Source organism: Delphinus delphis, chromosome 5 (genome assembly GCF_949987515.2).
Source record: "Delphinus delphis chromosome 5, mDelDel1.2, whole genome shotgun sequence".
In the NCBI taxonomy this organism is placed as follows: domain Eukaryota; kingdom Metazoa; phylum Chordata; class Mammalia; order Artiodactyla; family Delphinidae; genus Delphinus; species Delphinus delphis.
The window spans coordinates 117,298,259-117,323,088 of record NC_082687.1 but is presented as its reverse complement, the minus strand read 5'-3'; the positions used below and the strand labels follow the sequence as shown (position 1 = coordinate 117,323,088).

General features: G+C 38.2%; 1 protein-coding gene across 1 annotated transcript in view; it reads right to left on the bottom strand.

The window, feature by feature from the left end:
* The window catches only part of SYNPO2 (synaptopodin 2), a 172,246-nt gene that overhangs the window by 5,489 nt on the left and 141,927 nt on the right, over window positions 1-24,830 (bottom strand). The window lies entirely within an intron of this gene.

The following is a 24,830-nucleotide window of genomic DNA, read 5'->3' as shown; positions in this document are numbered from 1 at the left end:
CAGCATGATAAAGAGGAATTAGCTCTTCTCTCCCACAGTATGTGTCTATGTCTCCCTTTTGTCCTTAATCTCTGGAAGAAAGAGAACAACATTGGTCTATAGAGTCCCTGGGACGCTTTTCACATTCCAATGATATCTGTTTTCCATCAGATACAGCACCTGCTTTAGTCTGGTCTTTAAAACAATAGAGACGTAAAGGATGGCAACAAAAAGACTCAGGTCTCCATAGAAATATAGGAGAGGCTCCTGAATATACATACAGGTAACTAACATCACTGGCTAATAACTGGAAAAATAAATAATTACAATATATTTGGAAGTATTAAGTACAATGTGAAGGCATACACCTCAGTGATAGGGCATGAAAAACACTGGATGAAAGAGAGAACTTTATTTTCTGGTCTTTGTTCTACCCACTTAGTTGGGAAATCTTCAGAAGAATGGAATCTTAACAGAAATGTAAAAGTTCAAAACACTGTTGAATGATACTCTAAAAACAAAGACATCAGGGATTGTTTTTCAGCTAAGGCAAAAAACATTAATCAGTTGAATGTGGGGAGAAAGAGTAAAACTTTGAAGTATAGTGTTGAAAGAGTAAGTCATAGTTTTCTGAAGAGAAATTTAAAATAGCATTGAAGCTTTTAAGAAAAATCTCATGTAGAATAGACATACGCCAAATATAGCAGCAGTGCAGGTCGTAAAGGAAGAGTGCAATGACCTCAATGAACAAAATGACAATTGCTCTTCTATATACTCCTCAGACTGCCAAATGTGACTTCATGCTCCTTTAAATGCTAACAATAGAATAAAATTACAAATTGTCTTAGGTTAGAGTTGCAACTGTGGTATAAATAAATAGTTCTTTAGGTACATTTTTGTTTCTGTTCATGCCAAAAGTATTTCAGGCCTCTAGTCTCTGCCTGCACCCAAACCCCTAATTCTAACGTATTTCCCCAAAGCAATTTTCACATCTTGTTCTTTGGTGCTATTTCCTTCTGTCAATCTCTGTCCCAAGGCTCATGCTGTTCTCTGCTTGGCTGGCTAAATGAAGCCATGTGATCTATCCTGAGCCAGAAATGACCAAAGTGACCTGAAAATAACAGAAGTGTTTCTTCTGTTTTGGAGTTTAGATGTCTGATGGTAGAATCCTAGCCACACATGGGTTAGATTCTGTGTTGGAGTTTCTATCTTGGGTTGTATTACTATCAAAAGAATTTAGTTTTGATATGAGAGCACTTAACTGTAACCAGTATGTTAAATTGGTTATTTTTTTGTGTATTATTATGTATGATGTGTCATCAAAATGCTTATTTCTTTTTGTCTCCTACTACCATTTAAGTTTTTTTAATGAAAGAAATTTTTTCACTGCTGCTTATGAAACTTAGCAGGTCCTGTGACATTCTGCTTCCTTTTAGGACTAGTCCTATCATTACCTTAAGTGACCCAAACCACTTAGAATATTCCAGCCACTGGAATAACAAACTCCAATCTCCTCTTAGAGTTAAATCTCCTCTCCTTCCCCAACTGCGGCCCATTTCAGGAGGATCACCTTCCTTCAGGGAAGGCACTGTGGTTGGCTTCTTCATGCTTTCTTCCTCTTCCTCTCCTAGCTTGCAAACCCTGACTTCCAGCCCCCTGAGGTTAGAATGACAGGATAGAGAAAAAAAGAGCAGAAAGAAATTTTTACTTGATTTGGTAACATCATATTCTGGCTTTTCACTCTCAGAGCCAGGAAGGCCCAGAGAAGAAAACTTTCAAGGGATATTTGAAGATTCTTATTCCTATCAGATAGCTCATCTGTAGTCCTCGGTTCATGCCAATTCATCTCAATTCTAGGGGTTAACTTGTAACTCAATCTGCACCCCCTAGAAAGCTGTCTACCTACTGTTGTAGCTACTAGGGTCTGTTTGCACCCTTGGAGAGGCCCCAAGATGACCCCATCCAGCTCTTCCTAACTCCTGGACTGCTCTGGTCCATGGGGAATGCTCACATCATTTGCCTTTGGGAGTGCAGCAGCAGATTTCCTGGTTCTTTGCCAAAACAGTTTTTCACACCATCTCTCACCCTGTAGATATCCTGGGAGGGAGTCAGACTGACTGCAGCCCACCCACTCTGACCTCCCATCCATCTGCATGCTGACATCTCGGATCAAGTTCCCTAAGAAGCCACTTTGAAACTCTTTTCTCACAAGGCTGGAGGTGAGAGGGTAGGGCCCCCCAACTCCACCTACTCCAAACACACACTTGATCTGCAGCATTCCAGAATTCCTCCTCACAAAATCCTCTCTCCTTACCAGACTCTGACCCCCTTTAATAACCTGGACCTAAGGAGTTCAAGAATTGTGGAAGTGGTTTGCTATTCTGTGAACACACCGGGACACTCATGTCTGCTATTTTCTTTGTAAAGTCTATGTTTTAATCTGGAATCTCACTTCAGTGTGCAGCATCTCTTATATTTGAGGGCCTTGGGGGAAATTTCCACTTTAATATTCTGTTATATAACATTATCATTTTCAGTAGAGCATATAGTTCTTTCTCTTATTTTTCTTTTTAAAATGAAATATAGGTTAAAAATAGAATGAAATGTGTTTTCTACTAATTAATCTCAAGAAATTTATCTAATAACTTCAAATAGTCTTAAAAGTTGAAACCTTATACCGCACCCAGGCCTTGCCCTAGAGAAGGTGCCTCACTCATTTCCAGGGCATCTCAGGCAGTGCTTAAGCTCTAATCGTTGAGAACATCTTCCATATATTGAACCAAGCTTTGCCTCCCATAACTTTACCCCATTGATCCTGATAACATAAAGTACATCTACTTATACTCCTCTCCAGCCATTCCTTCACATATTCCAGGCTGCTTCCGCTCTCTCAGAGCACCTTCACCACCTCATGCTCTTCTTCACTTTTCCAACGAAGGGAAAATAACATCTATGGTGTTCACTCCCTCAGGTTTTCTGCATCCTTTTCCCGCCAGTTTGTTAGATAAAACTAATGCAGATATAATGTCTTGATCTCCTTAAGTAGATGTACTTCCAGAAACACAATCACCAAAAGCAAACCCATGAAGATATCATTCAAACTGACTGAGGGGCCATGTCATCTGGCAGGTGGCATAGTTAATATTGCACGTAGAACAAGTCTGTGTGTATTTAGACCAGTGTGCCATTTAAGTGTTGAATCCATGAGAGTACATGTCACTCTTTAGCTCGTGCAATAAAATGCATGCATTAAAGGCTGCAAATATTCACACTGAACTCACGAATCACCTAGTGTTATGTATTCCCATCAGAAGGATAAACACAAAGGAAGCATTTTCCTGCTTCTGCCTTCCGCAATAGCCAACACTAGTAGATCACTTACTGTGTGCCCAGTGGCGGGTGCTAATTGCTTTGCGTGGAATATTTCATATATTCCTCATAACAACCCCATGAAGTAGGCACTTTTAAGATCCCTATTTTCCAGATGAGGACAGTGACACTTAAAGAGGGTAAGTAACTTCCGCAAGGGTAGAAAGCTAAAAAGTGCTAGAGTGGGGGGAGTTGAACTCAGGCAGTCTCATATCAGGGTTCTTAATCAAATACATATGACACTGTACTTGGAATGCAATTGTTTTGAAAAAATATCTTTTCAAAAAAAGATTTGAATCCAAGCAAACTAAATGGAATGAGATGTTAGAAATTTTGGAAAGGGTCATTGAAATCTTAATTTTGGATTAATTGATACTGGCATCTTGCCATTTGTCACAAGCACAGGTAGGCACCAGTGAGTAGGGAATACATCACATGAGATGTACTCCCTCTCTCTGAAGATGAGACACCGGGCACCCTGCATTCAGGTCAGCTGAAAAGTTCAGAGGAGCGGGGGGCCTTTCTCCGCTTGACATGAACTATCTTTTATGTCAATTAGATGTTGACTTATCCACATAGCTTGTTAGTGAAGCAGCTTAGTGAGCTTCCTTGTGAAACTGTCCAGTAACCAATTTAGCTGCCAGGAAACACTTGACATTTAAAATAAGGAAAGGTCATCTGAGGTTTACCTAGGACAAAGAAGTGAATTCTAAAGCAATGCAAATAGCCCTAGAAGCCAAAGAAGTTGAATGTGATATACGTTTTGAAGTTCAAACTGTTTCATACCATAAACCTTATAAGCTAAAAAATTCTCTTGGCTGAAATCCTGCTTACACATACACAGTAGAGAATCTCCAGCTGACAAATGTTATTTCAACTCCTTCGACTCCTTTCTCTCTAAACACACATGATCAGTAAATATTCATCACAAACATATACTTTATCATAAGCAGATTCTAATAAAAGCCAACAGGAATAAATGGCATTTCTTTTGACTTATAAATCACTGATTAGAACTTCTACAAAGCAGAGGTCCATGAAAGGGCACATGAATAGAAGAAAGCACCAGGCATCTGCCAGTTTTCCATTTGCTCAGGTTAAAATATTTGGAGTGATTGTTGACTCCTCCCCATCTCTTACACTCCACACCTGAACTGTCAGCTTTAAAATACATCCAGCATCTGACTATTTCTTACCATCTCCATTGGTACCATCCTGGGCTAACCCACCATACTCTTTTGCCTGGATTATTGCTATAGTCTCCTAATTAGTTTCCCCAGTTCACCCTTGCTCCTTTAGTCTAGCCTCAATACGGCAGCCATATTGAGAATCCTGTTGAAACCTAAGTCAGATTATGTCACTTAGTCCTCTGTTTAAAACTCTGTCATCGCTTCTCATTTCACAACAGGAAACAAAATTCTTCCACTGACCCACAAGGCCCTACAAAATCTGCTGGTTTCACCCCTCCTTATACCTCTGATTTCATCTCCTCCTGTTCTCTCCCTACCACTTTGCTCCAGCTACGCTGGCCTCTTTGCTATCCTTTGAACAGATCAGGTACCCTCATGCCTCAGGACCTTTATACTCGCTGATCCTCTGCCTGGAACACAGTACTCCAGATATTAGGGTGATCCTACTTCATTTCCTTCAGGCCTTACTCAGATATCTTATGATCACTATTTGGCTATTCTCAATCTCTCTCTCTCTTCCCCCCAACCCCAAGATTCCCTATCCCCCTTCCCTGCTTTACTTCTCCCCTTAGGCTTATGCCTATCTAACATAATGAATGTTTATTTAATTATTTCGTTTATCTGCTTCTCCCCACTAGAATTTAGCTCCATCTAAAGTAGGGGTTAAAAAATAAAAAAATAAAAAAAAATAAAGTAGGGGTTATTCCAATCCAACAATGGGCAGAAGACCTAAATAGGCATTTCTCCAAAGAAGACATACAGATGGCCAAGAAGCACATGAAAAGCTGCTCAACATCACTAATTATTAGAGAAATGCAAATCAAAACTACAATGAGGTATCACCTCACACCAGTCAGAATGGGCATCATCAGGAAATCTACAAACAACAAATGCTGGAGAGCGTGTGGAGAAAAGGGAGCCCTCTTGCACTGTTGGTGGGAATGTCAATTGATACAGCCACTATGGAGAACAGTATGGAGGTTCCTCAAAAAACTAAAAATAGAATTACCATATGACCCAGCAATCCCACTACTGGGCATATACCCAGAGAAAACCATAATTCTAAAAGACACATGCACCCCAATGTTCATTGCAGCACTATTTACAGTAGCCAGGTCATGGAAGCAACCTAAATGCCCATCGACAGACGAATGGATGAAGAAGATGTGGTACATATATACAATGGAATATTACTCAGACATATAAAGGAACAAAATTGGGTCATTTGTAGAGATGTGGATGAATCTAGAGACTCATACAGAGTGAAGTAAGTCAGAAAGAGAAAAACAAATATCGTGTATTAACACATATATGTGGAATCTAGAAAAATGTTACAGATGAACCGGTTTGCAGGGCAGAAATTGAGACAGATGTAGAGAACAAACGTATGGACACCAAGGATGAATTGGGAGATTGGGATTGACCTGTATACACTGATGTGTATAAAATTGATGACTAATAAGAACCTGCTGTATAAAAAAATAAATAAAATTAAATTAAAAAAAATAAAGTAGGGGTTATTGTTTTATTCATTAAGGCATCCCTTGACCTAGAATGGTGCCTGCCAAGTAGATGTTTAGTAAGTATTTGTGAAATGAATGAATAATAATTTCTTTATCAGACTGCCATAATCAGGAAATTCAGTTATCTTCACCAAACTTTTTGGTCCTGTCCCGAGATGTAGCCCTTCTCACATGTCATTTACATGTGATGAGGAACTCACACAAATAGACCCATCCCACCACCCCCAATACATGCACACCAATATGAACATCAAGACATGTTTGGCAAGACAGATAGGATTAATCAATGTTTATGAAAAATCAGATTTTCTAAACAGGTAAAAGATTGTAACATGCTTCAAATAAATGATTTGCATTTAGGTCAGTGGAAGTGTAAGGGTTTTAAACTGCTTTGCTTCCCCAAATGAGAAAAGTCTTAGGAAAATGATTCATGAATCCTAAAGACAGCCCAAAATCTACTTGTAAGATTTAAAAATAAAGACCAAAGAAGAAAAAGATAATGGAAATTGGGATGGGTTAGAGTTGGAGAAGAGAAAGCTGAAAGCTAATTTACCGCTTATCGTGAGATTGCAAGCAGGTGTAGGAAATGGCAGTTTCTACTATCTGATCTCTTGGGGCAATTCCAGCTCTAAAGAGTTTTCGATTACAATTTTTCTGACAATGGAAGCAGGTCAACATTGGAAGGAAGTTCTCCATAGAGATATAGAATTCCATTACCTAGAGATCTTTAAGTATAGGACAAATGCTCCCTTGATGTAATTTAGATACAATTAAGTAGTCAGGGGGATAGTAGAATTTTAAGGTCATTTTTGTTCTAGTCTCTTAATAAGACAGTCTCTATCACATATTCCCTGCCTTCTCAAGTGAACCTTAAATCTTCCTGGTGGAAGAAGTGGAGTTTTGGGAAATTCTGTTGTAGCTGTCTCTTATCTAAAAAATGGAGGTGTCCATTTTTTTAAACCAAAATCAGCAATATTATTCTGCTTACCAAGAATAGTGCAGATAACCGGGACTAATAAGTTGTACTATTGAATAGAAAAGTAGCCAAGTAACCATACATTGCTTAAATAGTTCCATGAATGCAATAAACATACTTAGACATCAAAATAAGAGATAATGTCTTGTAGCTAGAGCTTCTCATCTTGGCTTTGCCATTAACCATTTATCTTAATTCATCTTAGATTAACTATCAGATTAAATTTTTGGTTCTAAAACAATAAACTTTAAAAAATTTTTATTTTAGGTTTGAAGGCAATCCCTTTGTGAGAGAGGCTGAGAGTTATAACTGACAATAGAAGCCAGCATGTTATAATGGAAAGAATGTGAATTTGGACATCACACTGACCTGGGAGTCCTGCCTTTGCCTCTTTTTACCCATATGATTCAACCTCTCCCAGCCTTACTTTCCTTGGTTGTAAAATGGTAAGAATGCTCGCTACTGTTTCAAGATTATGGGTAGAGTAGAGATTGTGTTTATAAATCAAATGCCACGTAGCACAACAGATTATTCTTGTTATTGTGAGAAGAGTCTGTGAGGCCTTAAAAGGTGTCAGAGACCTGGCAGAACCTTTTGTTCAAGAGGCAACTGCATAGGCAGGCTCCTGCCCTAGGATAAAAATAGGAGGGAGCTGCCTTTGAAGTGGCATTAGCACCGCACGCCTCAGATATTGCTGTGCCAGCCACTGACTCCCTCCCACCAGAACGCCGGCAGCAGGGCTGGCCAGAAACATCGCCACTGACCTCATCTCTCTGCTAGCTCTGGGTGGGCCAAAGTATAGACTTCTGGATCTTTTTTAACCTTCTGTTATAGAAGAATAAAAATAACCACATTAATTTAAGGTCATGAAGACTGATGTTAGGCAGGAATCTACACTTATACTTCTGTGGTCCCTTTCATCTTAGAAGCAATGATAACAATAACTAAGGTGTACAGAATTTTTACTATGTACTAGTCACAGTTTTAAGCATTTTATCTATTAACTCATTTAATCCCCCCAACAATCCCCAATTTCTGCAAATATATAATCCCCAATTTCTGCAAATAAGGAAACTGAGGCATAGAAATTAGGTGATTTACCTGAAGTTACACAGCTCATTTTTGTAAAGGGAAATTGAGGAATTAAGGCCATAGATAATAAAATTTTATCTGAGTAATGTGTTTTAAGGCATTATATTTGTTAGTGGAAAAAAATTACTACAGCAGCAATTTTTACCCTCTCATTTTCCTCTGTCCTCAGAAAAGAAGTATGTCACTCTCAAAATTATAATCTGTGAAAATACTCCTATTAATATAGACTGTATTATATTTAAGTAGCTGGAATTGCCATTTTAATTTTTTATAATTCTTGGGGAAAAGCCTTACTTAAGTGCATTTTTATAAAAGTCTAATTCGGTTTGAACATAAAAATAAAATCTTTTAAACACATTTCAAAATATTTTCTGAAAAGAAGTTTTCTCTCCTCAGAAGATTTAAACAGTAAAAGTTATATAGATTTAGCACTATTGAAAAGAATGAATAATAGCAAAAGTTCAGCTCTCATCAGTTTCTATAGAGAATTTCACAATAAATAAAGGATGCTGATCCTGTATGAAATAAGTGAATTTTTGACCTTGTAGAAGGTTTTGTAGAGAAAAATTATCAGTGCCTGGCATATAGAGAGCACTTCATAAAAGAGAGTCATGTGTATTAGTATAAAATTAATACTTATACTATATCCCTAATTAGAATTATATTTATGATAAATTATAAAACCCATTTAAGGGTTTCCCTAGTGGCGCAGTGGTTGGGAGCCGCATGCCAGTGCGGGGGACACGGGTTCGAGACCTGGTCCGGGAGGATCCCACATGCCGCGGAGCAACTGAGCCCGCAGGCCACAGCTGCTGGGGCCCGCGCACCTGGAGCCAGTGCTCTGCAGCAGGAGGGGCCACCGCAGTGAGAGGCCCGTGCGCCGCAGCGGGGACCCAACGCAGCCAAAAATAAAATAAATTAATTTTAAAAAAACATTTAAAATGGTTTAACTATGTGAATATAGCTTTAGCTGTCCATAATATTCTAAACACCTTCTTTCCTGAAACAGATCCAGGCAACCATCTCCTCCCTCCCTCATTCACAAAAAGAAAAGTTACCATGAATGTGCATTTGTCCCTAGAAGGAAAGTAGGGATAAGAGATATTTTTTATAGCTTATGTGCCTGCTATTTGAAGTGGAGCTAATATCCCTTAAGCAAACTCATTTCCCAACTAGAATGGCTTTCTCAGAGGAAAATTTTATCAGTTAAGGTATTAAGAACAATTCTTAAGATATGTGTGGGTGCTATAGAACAACCTTGCTCGGGCCCTCTGCATGATAACATTCTCCAAATTTCCTACTGGCAGCTTTTTAGGCAATCCTACTGTTACAATTCCTTATAACATTTTTAAAAAACAGGAAATCCAAGCTGGTTAATGGTAGCGACAGACACATCAACAACTACACAACACGTGACATTATTTCATAAGGATGCAGAGGATACAGCATGAAGAAAACAACTTACTTGATCTTTGTAACTGTTCTTCTATCCATTACGTTTTTAAGCTTATTAAATAGATCCTTTGATTCATATCCTGGGCCTTGGGGAAAATGTTTAACCTACTGTTCTTGGAAAGTTTAAGATGTTTTTTCAATATTTATACTGTGTTAGTTTCTGTTGTACAATAAAGTGAATCAGCCATATGCATACATATGTCCCCATATCCCCTCCCTCTTTAGCCTCCCTCCCATCCTCCCTATCCCACCCCTCTAGGTCATTGCAGAGCACCGAGCTGATCTCCCTGTGCTATACTGCTGCTTCCCACTAGCTATCTATTTTACATGTGGTAGTGTATATATGTTGATGCTACTCTCAACTCGCCCCAGCTTCCCCCTCCCACCCCATGTCCTTGAGTCCATTCTCTATGTCTACATCTTTATTCCTGCCAGAGAGAAAAACAAATACCATACGCTAACGCATATATAGGAATCTAAAAAAAAAAAAAAAAGTGGTACAGAAGTTTAAGATTTAGTGCCAAATCATATTTATGTTTCCTTTGTCAAAAACATGGCTCCAGAGTGATGTTTAAAATTAGGAATAATAAAAATATAACTCTTCATCTGGGAAATCACCAACTTGTTTCCTTAAGTGCAGAATAGATAAAAATTTTGCTTAATTGCCTTACCATATCTCTCTGGAACAAATGGTACATTTTATTTAATGATAACTTTCTAGTTTGAGGGAATTTACACAATAATTTCATATATGTCAGTTCATTTTAGAGACACAAGAACGCCATAAAGTAAGTGGGAGTTTCAAGTGAATGGTGGTTTTTCAAATGAAGAGATAAAAGACCACTAAGGGGGGCTTCCCTGGTGACGCAGTGGTTAAGAATCCGCCTGCCAATTCAGGGGACAAGGGTTCAAGCCCTAGTCCAGGAAGATCCCACATTCCATGGAGCAATTAAGCCCGTGCGCCACAACTACTGATCCTGCCCTCTAGAGCCCACGAGCCACAACTACTGAGTCTGCGCATCACAACTACTGAAGCCCACGTGCCCTAGAGCACGTGCTCTGCAACAGGAGAAGCCACCGCAATGAGAAGCCCGCGCACCGCAACAGAGTGGCCCCCACTCGCCGCAACTAGAGAAAGCCCATGCACAGCAACGAAGACCCAAAACTATCCAAAAATAAACAACTAAAAAAAAAAGACCACTAAGGGGTAAAATAGATTAAAGCAGAGTGTACAGTGATAGTCCTGATGGTGTGCTTTTCAAATGCAAATGGGAAATATGGAAACATCTTTTATCAGAAGTGCCCCAGGTACATTTCTTCAAAATTAGGAAGCATTTACTTTACTTGAAGATACTAATCCCAGGTATAAATGTAGTTCCATTAATGGTTCAAGGGGATGTCTCCTAAGGTATTAGGATGCTTGTCTACTTATCAAACTTTCAAAATTAGAAAGCAAATTTTTTTTTTTTTTTTTTGCTGTACGTGGGCCTCTCACTGTTGTGGTCTCTCCCATTGCGGAGCACAGGCTCCGGACGTGCAGGCTCAGTGGCCATGGCTCACGGGCCTAGCCGCTCTGCTGCATGTGGGATCTTCCCAGACCAGGGCACGAACCCGTGTCCCCTGCATCGGCAGGCGGACTCTCAATTATGCGCCACCAGGGAACCCCTAGAGAGCAAATATTTAATTTTGCCCTTGACATTAGTTATTACAGCTTTTCCTATTGGCATAGCTTTCTTAATGCACTTATAAAATGGCAGTATGTAATTATCTAGACATAATATTGCATATTAATACTACAGCAAATTTTTCTATGTGGGCCACTCATTTATTCAAAAGATCTCATTCCTTATTATTTCCCTGACCACTCCTCATTACCAAGTTCGCCTTCATTTTGATATGATGTTAGGTAGCTCTATTGACTATCCACTTGCTAAACAATTGTTTCACATTCAGTATTGATTCATACAAATGCATAGACGAATTAACAAAAGCCTTATGAACTAACTAACACTTCATCAACCCTCTAAGCCACTTTGGTTGTATAGTCTTAGCCTAATATAAAAGGTAAATTCTTCTGGAGGTATTAACATGTTTAGGCCATCATAAATATACATTTGAGATTGAGAGAAGAGAAGAGATCCTTCAGTAAGATGTATGTTTGAAGTTCTTAAGCAACTATCCATTAAAGAAAAGAAAAATGCTGGGGAAGGGATGGAAAAAAAATGTCCAGAGCTTATCTGTTTGTAAAAAGATTCCTTACTTATACCAGTCAAAAAGTTCCTATCAAATCTGTTTTGATCTGTTTTGCAAATATTACGAGACACTTTCTGATAGTGATATTCAGATTTTCCAGTTGATGGTTGTTTTCCCATTCCATTCTTGTCCTTATTCTTGCGTCTCTCAATATTGGTAAATCTAATGGGGATAAGTCCCTTTTAAAATATAATTAATAGGTCAGCGATGATTGACCACCTGGAATCACATATGCTAGTGACCTAGGCTAGAGCTTTTGTGTGTTTTAGCTGGGAGGAAATTTATCTCCCAATTCCTTCATTTAAAGAGCCTGAAGGAGGTGTGGGTAGGGGGAGCAATTCTTACAATTTCTCTCTGTGGGTCAGATAGTCCCAGATGAAATCCAACTCTGATGTTACAACTAGTTGTCTAGACCAGTACATTTTTTGCAAAAAAAATGAAGTCTAGATGAGACAAAATGAAGTCTGACAATGCAATGCATCCCCATGATGCACTGATAATTAAACATCTATGTACCATTCACAAAACAGGATTTTCACTTTGCCCGTGGTTGACAGGGGTAGGTAGAATATCACAGAAGTTTGGGAAAAAAAAAAAAAAAAGACAACAAAACAGAGGTTGAATAGTGAAAGCAAAGAAGGTAAATACTAAATGGTTCTTTGTAAAAAAGTGCTTTTTGTATGAATGCATAATATGTTTGACGTAATTTCATAAAATGGAAAATGAATTTGCTCTTAAAATGCATTTTAAGAGCAAAGGATGGAGATCTAGTGATTCAGGTGAAATGATAAGCAAAGAATAGCAGAAGTTCTGCTTTACAGAATTGCAAGCCCTTTTCTTATTTTACTCCAGTGTGCCTAATGGCTGCCCTAGGACTAGAGGTGTCTCTGAGTTTCAGAATGCTCTCCATTCTCAGGAAGTATCTGCGTGTGTCGAGAATAGACGGGAGGAATTATAGTCACACTTTACAGACACTGGAACCAAAGCAAATCTTCTGGTCAGGGCTTCAAGGAAAGAAAAATTATTCTCTAACCTCCTAAGCTCTGCTTTTTGTCTCATTAGAAAAATGATGTCTTTAAGATTTTTTCTTCAAATATTCTGGAATTAAAGTGGTAAGGAACAAACAAATTTTGTCTTGTCGTGTTTTAAACTGACCTTGGTTTTTAAAAAGCATTGAACTGCATCAAAATACTCACAACACTTAAAACCCAAATGTTTTTAAGGAGCTATTTATATAGAGAATTATAAAATCTTAGAGATGGAAGGCATTTTAGAGATCCTGCAATCAAGCTTCCATGAGGTATAGGAGTTCCTTTTATAACACCCCTGATAGGCATTGCAATGGAAATAGCACAGGCTATGAAAACAGATAGACTTGGATTCAGCTGGTGAGTCTGCCACCTTGCTGGCTGGGTGACTTTGGGCAATTTTCTTAAGCTCTCTGAGCTTCAATTTCCTTATCAATTAAAAAAAAATGAAGATAATTTCCACCAAATAAGGTCATTGTGAAAATTAAATACATGGATTAAGACCCTTAACACATTTTATATGTCTAACACATATGTTAGTTAGTTCCTTCTCCATTCCTTCCCCACAAGTTTTTGAAGTTTTCTTAAGTTAAACTGAAATTTACTGTCTTGTAACTTCCATTCACTAGTCCTGTTTTTCTTTTTCACAATGGAGACCTTTACTCTCTCATCCATACCAAAATTCCTCAAATATCCAGCTCTCCTACCTCCTTTTTAGTCTTTTCTCCTCCCACTGGTAAATGTACAAGCATATATCTCATGTTACAGAACTTCCAGACACATCACCATCCTTTTTGTTTTAGAAATAAACTTTAGTGCGTCAAAGGCCTGAAAACAATACTCCTGTTAGGATCAAAGCTGCTACTCATTGGGCCTACCTGTCCCTTTGTTCTGTTCACTCTTCTAATGTTTAAGCAGCCTCTTGACTGACTGCATTTTGTCAATCCAGCACACAATCTGATTGTCTTAATGTTAAGGTTAAACAAAAATATTGGGATCTTTCCCTGTGATCCATAAAGCGCACAAACTTCTTTTTAGTTTTGGAGATTTTACAATCATACTTGTTTCCATTTTAAAAAGCTAATTAGCATTCAAAGTGCTTCAAAATTCTCCTTTAGTCTAGATCCCAAAATAAGAATGTTTTGATTACTGCCAGAGAGATTTCAGTTATTAGTAAGAACATTTTTGATTGGAGATAAGAGACTCTACTGCCCTACGGCCAAGGGAAGTCATACAATCCCTTTGCCCAGAGATAAGAAAAATCAGCCAGGGAACTTTGTACAGTCGCTTCTCTAGATGATAAAATTATATCATTCTATTCCTAGAAATATTTATTCTCAGACTTGATTAGAAGCAGGGGGTTAGATAAAATCACATATCAAGGCCCTCTTTATTCTTCTATTTAAAAAACAAATTTAAAAGACTGTTCAAAGCAAATTATTTGCAACACACTTTAGAATGGTTGCCTGTGAAGTACTCTCTGAGCGGGAGGAGAGTTTGCTGCCACCTCCTGGGCTTTTAGAATAAAGCTGTCAAGATCAGCACTTCAGGGCCTGTTCCCTTCAGACAAGGCATCAAGAGCATTTGAACTCAGGTGCCGTTTGTTTACAAGTCTGGCTGTCCCGGACTGAATGAACTAGAAAACTATTGATGGGTTTTAAAGAATAAAGTTGATTTCAGTGTTTTGTGTGTCAGAAAACTGGTTTTCAAAGTGAGGTTCACAGCCCATTACCATCAGAATCACCTGGGGTATATGTTACAAAAACAAATTCCTGGGCTCCATCCAGGGGCTACTAAAATCATAATTTCCCTGGGGCGAGGGGAATCTTAATTTTTCCCTGGGAACAAAAGTTGGAAAACTGCATATTAGAATACTGTGAAGTCAGAAAAATAATAATAATACTGTGAAGGCAATAGTTTGCTCACACTAAAACACTGTATATAAAGGAAATAGTTGGTGAACTGAAGTGAAAAACTAAAATTAAAAGTTCTAAGAGATATATTTTGTTTTGCTCTTAATTTCAGTAATACCACCTGAAATGAATTGTGACATTTTGTTGGACATTTCATAATGTAGAATTCAAAATCTATTTAGCCCATATTGAGTTTATATGAAGGATTATAAGTGGCACCATCTGATAAGCATTAACAAGTAGTCCAGTGGGCCAGACCATCAATAAATTCTGAGTGTGATTAAAACAAGAAAGAAACTTCCAACTGTGAAAGGGTTGGTATGATACTTTAAATTATCATTTTATTTATATCAGTCCAGCCAATTCCTTAGTGATTTTTAGCTCTAGAGGATGGTTTTGTGAATACTTCTTTATCAAACTGAGATATGCTAGCAGAAAAAAGAACTAATGCTATGTAAGAAAGAAACCTAGTTGTTTTTTACTTTTTAAGAAAAAGTGTAATTAAACGCCACAAAAGGAAAACTTAACTAAGCCAATTTAACTGTATTTGAAACTAAAGCAATTTTAGATTGAGACGAAGTTTTCAGAATCTCATCTTGTTGTGATTTTTCTCTCTTCAAGATCGTCCTAACTTCTGCTTCTGACTCAGAAGAATTCTAGAAGTACCAGAAAACCCACAAAAATTCCCTGTGTTTGAAAGGCAGCTGGAATTTTAAGTTCCTCCCTACATCAGTCATTCAGCTTCTGAGAATTGTTTTTCATCACTTGCGCTGTGAGCTGGGAGTTTGCTCTGTTCAGACCGAGGTTTCACTCTTTCTGGTTTTGGAAACTGATCACGCTTCTCAGGCAAGGGGATCAATTACTCTAAAAAGACCAGGTTGCTGACCCTTCATCCTGGGACAGTGTTGAGGAGGAGGGATAAGAACAGCTGCCTGCTGCATCGTCAGAGGCCAGCCAGGTTCTCTCAGAGCCCCAACTGTTGCAGGCCTGAATTGGGGTAGCTTCGGGGATTGGTTTGCCAACTGTTCCACTTTCTGTGTGATAGGCCTAGTTAAGCTTCAACTGTCCTACTAGAACCTTGCTCAGGATACCAGCTATTCTATTTTGAGAATATATTTCATTTACAAGCATTTCCCCTAAGAATTCTCTCTATATTGCTAAATACACCACACTTATTTTCTTTAATATTGGTACTTTGAATTTATCACAGTCCCTTTATAGTGAGTCTCAAAGCTGATATTAAGTTTCTTTTTAAAAAAATACTGTACCAGTCTTTTTGAATCCTGGTCTCATCTTTGTATACCACTACAACAATGCTAGTACAATAGATGAAGACAAAAGAGAAAAAAATTGACCAATAGGCTGAATACAGAGGAATATAGAAAAATAAAACTTCAGTAAAAAGAAAACAGTAGAGAAGAAACAAAGCTGTCTCAGTAAAAGACTCCTGGGGATATATTATTCTTCATGTCAATATGAGATTTATACAGACACTGCTGCCGCTTTTTCTATTTTAGTTCTCTTAGATCCCTTAAACTGGGATTCATATTAACAGAGAAAACAAAAGAACTTTTTAAATCATTGTGTGTGTTTCCCTCCTTGGTAGTTTATGAAATAGTAGCTATTGTTTATTGAGTGCCCTTTATAAGAATATTAAAAGCTAACATATGTTGAATGCTTTCTATGCACCAGGCACTGTTTTATACCCACTGCACATATTGGTTTGTTTAATCTTCACAAATCGTGAGGTACACCTATTATTTTCTCCATTACATAGCAGAGGGTACTGAGACACAGAGAGGCTGAATCGTTTGCCTAATGTCTCCCAACAAGCAAGAGGCAGCCTGGGATTCAGCTACAGGCATTTTGGCCCAAGTCCACACGCTTACCCACTACTAAATATTGTCTCTGTATACTTGGTGTTTATGTGCATTATCTCACGTAATCATAGGTGAATTTCATTTAAAAAATGGTTAGCTTATGCTTCCCCTAAATCAAATCATTGCTTTAATTTATTTATTTTTTAATTTAAATATTTGCAGGAACATTTTTCTGCATTATTGTTACTAAAATTTGAGGAATTTCTCATCACTATTCTTTTTTTCCTTAATTTACCTGGTGTAAATTAGCACAGCTGTAGTAATATATGATGGCTTGAAGTGGGTGTTTGAGGAATTTAGTCAAACACATCATGGGTATTCACTCAATGGAACTAGCAAAATGTTAGACTTCCCCCTACCATTTGAGTTATAAGCAAATAGGCTGGTAGAAATAAAAACGACACCTTTCTCCCTCCCCTTGTACCTGTTCACAAGTGTCTATCATTTGGGTCTACCAAACTCTAAGAAGTTTTTTCAACATTTCTTTCTTTGATTTGGAAGGTATAAAGTAACTTTTGAGTTATTCCTGAGACAAGTATAGCTCATCACCTCTGATGGGCAATTCCTTTCATATGTGACCTTTGTCTTGTGATCAAGTGAGGTAATGTAGCCTTGTGATTAGAGAATAGCTCTGGAGTCTGACTGTTGGGTCTTGAGTCTTAGCCTCATCACTTTAGACAAGTTTCTTAACTTTTCTTTACTGTATTTTCTCATCTGTAAAGTAGAATAATAATAGTACCTTCTTCATACACTAGTCATTTTGTGATGACTAAAAAAGTTAAAATTTGTTGTCTTTAGAATGGCACCTAGCATATAGTAAGTCCTCGTAATTATCACTGTATTAGTGGATCTATGGTTTTAAATTAAGGCAGTAAAGATCTGCAAATATAATGAGGGTTTTTTACAATTAACTCAGAAGTTCACATCTTCTCTCCTTGAAGTTAGTGACGAGAATGTTCATACCCACATTTAGAATCCATTACAGTAGTTCTTTAGGAGATGTTTCCAAAATGACAATGAGACATAGTTTAAAGCAAACAGAACAAAACAAAAAACTACTGGAAAAAACATAAGGTATAAAAATGTCCTCTCTGGGAACTTTTCAACAGAAATACCTGTTGAGAAACCTTCCATTGAGGACATTGCAGCAGGAAGGGTTTGCTGCCTCATCCATATCCAGGATGAATGCTAGCTCAGCCAGGAGACACTTCATGGAACTCTAAGATTCCAGTGACGACTGCTTTTTTGATATATTTTGAAACACTGAAAACTGTGATTCTCTCAGCATTATTCTGTGTAGACTTATTCCTGTTGAAATGTCTCAAGTTATTATTGGTTTAGTAGCAAACCAAGCTGGGTGCTGATTCACTATGATAAGCAAGTTCCCTGAATTACTTTTAGTGGGAAAGGCATGAAGCCAAGGGGAGTACTTCCTTTTATGTAGAGCCTTTGATTTTGCTTTATTTTTTTTTAATGACATTCCTCACCGCTCCCAGCCCATGAATATCACCTTTTCACCCTGATATAAGTGAAAGAATTTTGGGAACTCATACAAAATCACTGTCAAATCCATCATTTCTACTTATAAAACAGATGCTTATTTTTCAGAGACTGGTTTTCACTTCCAACATATTATCATAGCATCTGATTTTATGAGCAATCTTATGATAGTAGGGTCCTTTCTAATGTCTCTCAAGTGGTCAAAGCCATCCATTAAGCATATGTAGAGTAGGCTCTTGGTGGATGGTTTGCTGAACACATAATTAACAGGTCTCAGGGAGTGGGATTCTGGGGTCTAATGAGACTATGGAAATCTTGTGGTACTGAAGGGAGAGCCTGGACTTGGATGTCAGATAAGTATGTAAGTCCAACCCCAGCCCACTACTTTATAAGCTTAGTGATTGCTGGACAAGTTGGTTAGCCTCTCTGGGCTTCAGATACCTTGTCTACGAAATGGAAATAATAATAATACCTTCATGTTCAGGGTAATTCTGAGGAGTAAATGAGATCACAGTGTAATTGGTTAAGGGTGTAGGTCCAGACCAAATCCAGGGTCCACTACTTAACGCTATGTGATCTTGGGCAAGATATTCAGCCTCTTTGTGCCTCAGAATCCCATCTATAATCTATACACTGAGGATTATGATGGTACCTATCTCATAAGGACTACTGATTAAAAAAGATAATCTATGGTGGTTGCCAGAGGGGTGGAGGTGTGGGTGGGCAAAATGGGTGAAGGTGGTTAAAGGTACAAACTTGAGGTTATCAGAAATAAGTTCTGGGGATGTAATGTACAGCATGGTGACTATAGTTAACAATACTGTATTGTATATTTGAAAGTTGCTAAGAGAGTAGATCTTAAAAGTTCTTATCACAAGAAAAAGAAATTTGTAACTATGTGTGATGTTAATTAGATCTATTGTGATGATCAATTTGCAGTATATACTAGTATCAAATCATTATTGTACACCTGAAACTAATGTGATGTTATATGTCAATTATATATCCATTTAAAAAAAAAAAAGAATCTATGAAGATACTTGGCACAATTCAGGGCCCAGAGTTTGTGCTCAGTTAGTGTTAGTTATTGTTATAATTTATGTAAAGTATTAACATTGTTCCTGGCTTTTAGTAGAAACTTAATACATCAACCCCCCCACCCTACCTTCTGTCTTTTTCTTAGACCTCATGAGCTTGTTTAAATGGCTGCCACAGCTTCCATCCCCACCCATGTCATCCTAACTGAGACCGTAATCTTGACTCAGGGCCTTTGGGTGTTCTTGAAAACAGATCATTCCACTAAATAAAGATACCAAGGAGCCTCCCTGACTTCTAAAATGTCTCCTGAAGAACAAAAAAAAAACACTTTTGCTTTTTGATATTTACTTGCAAGAAGAAAAAATTTCTCAGTTTATACCTAAAATGTGCATTTCTTTTCAACTTAGAGCTAATTGCAAGTCTATGTTTGTTTGTTTGTTTTCCATGAACAACCATTAATAATTATCAAGGAGCTCAAGAAGTAGGGGCTGTGAAAGCAGGATTCCTCCATGGTATATTGGAATGTTATTATTTTAAATACTATTATTATTATCAGGTAGAGGAAGAAGGGTAGGCTGGAAAGTAGGTCCTTGTAATTATTTTTATTAGGACCCTGAATGTATATCTTACCAGTCATAACACACACATAATTTAGAAAAACGTGTCAAGAATGAGGTGTAAACAGAGATACACGTGAGGAACTTTACATTTAGAACCAAAAAATGAAAATTTAAGAAATTCTGTGTATCAATAACAAACAATTATTTAAACTATAGGACCCTGTAGAAGTCTAACTTTTTTTTGTACTTGAGAAATACTTTATTAGCTGGCATAGTTCTGATAAAATCAGGAATCTGACAGGATTTGATATTTTAAAATTAAATTTCTCTTCACTCAATTGCTTCTGAGTAGTGAGGTCTATGATTTCCAAGTGCCAAATGGTAATTTAGTGTACAAATATACATACCATAGAAACATTAAATTTTTTTTTTTAATTTAAGAAATTGGCTGTACCTGATAACATCAAGGAAAGAATAGTCTGATTTGGGGGCTCCTGGTTTTTATTGGTCTGATGCTCCACAGGATGGCCTGTAATTTTTTTCCTTTTTTTAAACTCAGACTGGCCTCTTTTAGCAATTTTGCCTGGTGTTTGGGTCCTGTGGGAATTTACTAGCTTGCTTTATGGCCTTTGGCCAATCCTGGTGGGAAGTCTAGAGAAGAATTCATTTCTGCTTTTTCCCAGAATACTTGTTGACAAACTCAGCGGCACTGAAGTGTTACACGAGTCTTTGTGTCCCCCAGAGTCCAGTGATAAGGGGATATGAGACCAGCAAGGGTCAGTGCTTCTGGGAATATAATGTTGGCTCTTAGAATTTACATATTTTTCTCATGAACTTTTAACAATTTTTAAAACAAACTCAACAACTGTGATTTTAGGAGGGAATGAGAACACAGCCCACTGCTTCCCTCTGGAAGCATTTTAAGCGTTTAGCTTTTCAGAAAACAATCACTTCTTTTTGATGATCATGACTTCAAATACCCTTCCTGCCAGGCCAGTGATGACTCATAAAATAGCAATGGATTTCAGGAATTCACTCTTTGAATTTGGGTGCTTGCAGGTTCTCAAATTTGTAACTGGATGAAATGATACACAGCAAGGGACTTCTGTTTGAAAGATTAAATCCAAACTCAGACACTAACAGCCATGTGTCTTGTGCTCTCAAGAAACGTCTGTGAAAGTGCTGCATTCTGAATGTTTGATATGCCTGTCAGCAGCAAAGAGCCTTCAAAATTTTTTAAGCTAGTAACTGTAAACAAAACAATGACCCCACATCACTTAGTCCACTCCCTTTAAATGCAGATTATTTGTTCTTGACATCTCAGATGTGACTCTTGTGGCCAGGCTAGAATTCAACTGTGTGATAATACTCAGTTGCCCTATGAAACCCACTTTTTGAAAGGGGTCAGCACTATCTAGAAGAGTTAAAGAATCCTGGCTTACTCTCAAGAACTACTGTAACTCAGTCAGTTTTCCTGTGGTTAAAATGAGTTGCTTCTTGTGAAGATTAAATGAGGTACATGTAATCATTAACAATCGTGCTAGATATATTTTGAAGTACAAAATTTTACATGTTCCAGAATGACAGCCCCAATGTGTCTTATAAAACATATTCCTAAAAATGTATGCTTTATACTATCAATGAATAGTCAAAATGCAGAAACAGTGTGATTTTCCTCTCTCAAAGCAGAATGTGTTTATTATTGAAATGTTAGAAATAAGACTGTAACTGTTCTAAGACCAAAGCGGCAGTGCTCAGATTCTCAATCTTACCAGTTCTGTGATTCAATCTGCCCTCCTATAAGACTGAGAGGAATATGTATACTTACATTTACATAGCACCTTTCTTCCTAGTATATCTAGTGTTGTTCACATTCACTATGGCACAACAGTCCAGGAAGAGAGGTTTGAGACATCACTAAGGGGACACTGGTAGAAAGAAATTTGCATAAGGTCCTGCAGTAAGTGAGTGACTGTGATTACATTTTATTTTATATTCCAATGCCTGTTAACCATGCAGTGGATTCCTTAGGATAATGTATATAAGGCACCTATCATAACGCAAGCACTCAGTAAATGATCATTGCTATTGTGTTGACGATAACAACTGGACTTCATGGGTGGGGTGCTGTACTTAGAAATTAAGCTAACAAAGGACAAAGATAAAGGCAAGGTCCTAAACTAAACAAAAACTGCCTCCCCATACCCTCAAACTAGCCAAGCAACCAATCCAAATATCTGCCACCACAACAAAGCCAACACCCCAAATTCAAAGGGTGCCCAGTGGGAGGGAAGCTGAGGTCATGAGTCCTAAGTCTCCCACCTGCTGCACTGACATCATTTCCAGAACTCCAACCTGAAAGGTGGTACACCCAGCTTATTCTGCTTGCAAGCTCCCACAGGGCTCCCCGGCTGGGGAGAAGAGGCAAATAAATCCCTCCTTCTCCAGGGAGCTAGCTCAGTCCTTCTCCCTCCCAGCCCCCATCTCTCAGGGTGAGGTTAGACTCTGCTGTGTATACAATTTTGGAGGATTCCCATGCCTTTTCCACAATTTGGGACTGTATGGTTCCAGATGAGATCTGTGCTACCAGCTCCCAGTCGAAGCTGTGGATGCTTTTAGTGCATGCCTGACATGCTTCTTAGAAGCTTTTTGGGAACCCCATGACGTCTCAGTCATGTTAGTTGTGTCTTTAGTCATCAGCTCCAAACAGTGGCTCTGATAAGATGGCCACCTGTCCAACAGGAAATGGACCCCAAACACTTCTCATTCCTATATACCACAAACCACTGGACAACTGTAAATACTTGTGGGTCATTACCATTCTAGGCTACTGTTGAACCAGTGATCTCAAATTGACTACTTTGTGTTCCATTTTCTTCCCTCTAATTCATGCCGTTCTTTAAATGCTATGTTAAGAATGCAAAGTTAAAAAATGATCTCCTTTCCTGCCTCACCTTAAGATGCCTTTTTTGGTTGTTCTATTAGAAAAGAATGCAAAACGCACAGCATTCAACAGACTTCCTTTGCAAAGAACAAGTAATACAAACAATAGCCTTATATAATGGATAGATTGCTTTTTCCTTTATCCTGTATGAATCTTCCTAATTGATTTCCCAAAAAGGCAAATAAGAGGCCAAGCTACATCCTGTGGTTCTAACCTCTACATAAATTGCCACCAAAAGCAATGGAAGGTTTTCCAGAGAAAAAGCAGAAGAATAAGCCCCATTGTTCTGTAGCTGACTTAATTCTCCTCTGTGTTATGTCATACAAATACCTACAACTTGCAGTTTTACAATGTACAGAGAAATGGAAATGTTCACAGAAAAGAAATTCAGATGTTTGGGAAGCAATATAAGAGAAATATCAGAGAAATGACTTAGGTCAGAACAGCTCATACAGGGAAGTATTTTTTTTTTTAATACATTGAACAGATTAAAGAAGAAAGTAATATTTTAATAGGGTAGTGAAAATATAGCAGATTGACAGTGACAGCAGAAAAAGAACAGGAATACAGATATTTTCAGAGGATTAAAATGGTACCATGTACCCTCACACCAGGCAAGCTTTTATGAGAGGTCTCTAGACATATCTCTTGTATCGAGTAGATGGTTTTCCTTGGAGCTGTCAAAAATGCTTTGTGGGGCTTCCCTGGTGGCGCAGTGGCTGAGAGTCCGCCTGCTGATGCAGGGGACACGGGTTCGTGCCCCGGTCCGGGATGATCCCACATGCCGCGGAGCAGCTGGGCCCGTGAGCCATGGCCGCTGAGCCTGCGCATCCAGAGCCTGTGCTCCGCAACGGGTGAGGCCACAACAGTGAGAGGCCTGAGTACCGCAAAAAAAAAAAAAAATTGCTTTGTGGTTCTCTACATTAATTCATGTTGAATATTTTCCATGGTTGGTCGGACTTGGACTTAAAATAGATATGAGAAAGTTCTTCAGGTTTACTGTCAGTAACATTATTAACTTCAGAGCCAGCTGGATGATGGCATGGCATATGACCAATCCAAATTTAAAGGTAACCTTGTCTGAATCCTCCTGGTCCATCAAATATAAATAATAAAGTGAAGGTGCAGGAATAGAATTGCAAGGAACAGTGGGAGAAGCAGTCGTCAGAAAGCAAAACAAACACAAGAAAAAAAAAATCTGTGACGTCACTCAGAAATGATGCTAATAATTGTGAGTTCTCACCCTACGGCCTCCACACACATGGGATTACTTGTGCTTCACAATCAGCCCCTGGAATCAGTAACCCTTCATGCCCCAATCATGTGATTTCCCAAAGGAAAACAATAGCCATATGTACCTTTAGCTGCAGCCTGCTCACCTTTTTATATGTTACTCCATTTTACTGTACTCTACCACTTGCCTCAGCAAGGAAAACAAACTTATGCCTTCATGGGCAATTGGAGATGTACTCAATTTCTTAGGTAACTGGGGAGAGAGGATGGGAATCAATCTCTAAGGATAATTATCCTTCTTACCCATCCAGTTTACTTTAAAGAAGTCTTCTGAAATGAGCTAATATATGTAAAACATCTGGCAAGGAGCCTAGTACATAATAAGTACTCTGTAATTATTAATCCCCTCTTTCTTACCTACCTTACTAAACTATGTACATTCCAACAGTCCCCAAGGTACCTTCTCTGCAACATCAAACAGGTGGCTGAGGTTGACAGACCAGAGCTGATCCCTGTCCTCGATAAATTTCTTATCCTTTAATACTAGTAATAGAGATAAAGCACTACTTAAAAAGGAAATGTCAGTCAATACATGCTATGTTTTCACTACATTTGAACCTTTTCACTGTAGGAACACAGCTGTTATGTTACATAAAGACTGTGTCCTAATGTTGATAACACTGATCACTGTTTTTTTGTGGCTAAAGCATAAACCCTAAGGATCTGCTTACTTAATATAATGGCCCATGTCTATTTAGGGGTGCTCCCAGACTTTTTAAGTGTGCAAAGAAGATAAATATGTTTTAAGTCAATCTGAGTTAGATTTTTGACTCATTAAAAATATTCTCCTTGGACCCAGATTGGGAGGTGACATCTGAAATTAAATTAAGTTGAGGA